This window comes from Penaeus monodon, chromosome 28, assembly GCF_015228065.2.
Source record: "Penaeus monodon isolate SGIC_2016 chromosome 28, NSTDA_Pmon_1, whole genome shotgun sequence".
Lineage (NCBI taxonomy): Eukaryota > Metazoa > Arthropoda > Malacostraca > Decapoda > Penaeidae > Penaeus > Penaeus monodon.
The window spans coordinates 24,836,490-24,836,747 of record NC_051413.1 but is presented as its reverse complement, the minus strand read 5'-3'; the positions used below and the strand labels follow the sequence as shown (position 1 = coordinate 24,836,747).

Sequence of the window (258 nt, the reverse complement as noted above, 5' to 3'; positions counted from 1 at the left end):
GTTGGACTCAAGTTTTTCTACGAATTTGTTTCAAAATCGACTGAAACCTATCTTTTTATTTTGGCCTCTCTAGTCAGGGTTGGACGATTTACAAAACGCTCAGCAATTTTACTTCTCTTGCAATTATTATCATAAAACAGAGTATATTCTTTGTTAATGGAAGATAATCATGTTGATTCGTTAGAATTATAAACATATGTTTTGCTTTCATTATGCTGATCAATAACATAAACTCCTATGCACTTCCTTTGATAAGAT

The 258-nt window shown here is 31.0% G+C and overlaps 1 protein-coding gene across 1 annotated transcript in view; it reads right to left on the bottom strand.

Moving 5' to 3' along the window:
- The window catches only part of LOC119591112, a gene marked incomplete in the record, with an annotated part of 91,529 nt that overhangs the window by 51,101 nt on the left and 40,170 nt on the right, over positions 1-258 (bottom strand).